Raw genomic sequence first — 761 nt, 5'->3', positions numbered from 1 at the left:
CATCTGCTGCTGATTACCTGGATCAGGTGTGTTTGGCCAATAAGGAGCTTCAAAGGCAGGTTGGTTGGAAATCATGTAGGACACCGGCCCTTGAGGCCTGGAGTTCGACACCTGTGGTCTAAATAGAGCGTTATTCACGTCAATGGTCCGCCCCAGACATGTTGGTAAAGCACACTCTGGTGGACTCGACCAACTGTCAGAATTTAAAGGGGTGTTTATGTCAAATTGTAGCTCCAAAACTGACGGTGTCATCTCTTAAAGTGACGGACGAACACTGCTACAAAGATTCATTCATAATCTAACGTGAATAATTTTTCCATGATGGCGACTGACCGGCCCATGAATGAAGCGGCCCACCGGGAATCCTCCCGACTCTCCCGATTACCTACTCCGCCCTTGCAGATGTCTGAGCAGTTTATGAGGAAAACATGTGAACTGGGTTATACTCACAGAGCTGTATCAGCTCAAGCATTATATTTTGCACACAAGGGAGTGCTAGGTTACGTCCACACATGTTAGGGACATTTGCAGGGCCAAATGGGGATTTTAATGGTTAGGGTTGGATGTGATTGTGTGCAATCTTTACTGTGATTCATCATAAAAATAAACAATGGTTTATCAAACAATGATGACACGCCAACACATCCATGATCAACCTTACTACGTCATGTTGGTCACTGGAACACCAACATGGTATAACGTCCATCTACTTTATGACGTGCTTCCGGTTCACACACATGTAACCCAGAGGAATGGAGAAG

This window comes from Oryzias melastigma, linkage group LG4, assembly GCF_002922805.2.
Source record: "Oryzias melastigma strain HK-1 linkage group LG4, ASM292280v2, whole genome shotgun sequence".
Classification (NCBI taxonomy): domain Eukaryota; kingdom Metazoa; phylum Chordata; class Actinopteri; order Beloniformes; family Adrianichthyidae; genus Oryzias; species Oryzias melastigma.
The sequence above is the reverse complement of the archived record's forward strand: the minus strand, read 5'-3'. Positions refer to the sequence as shown.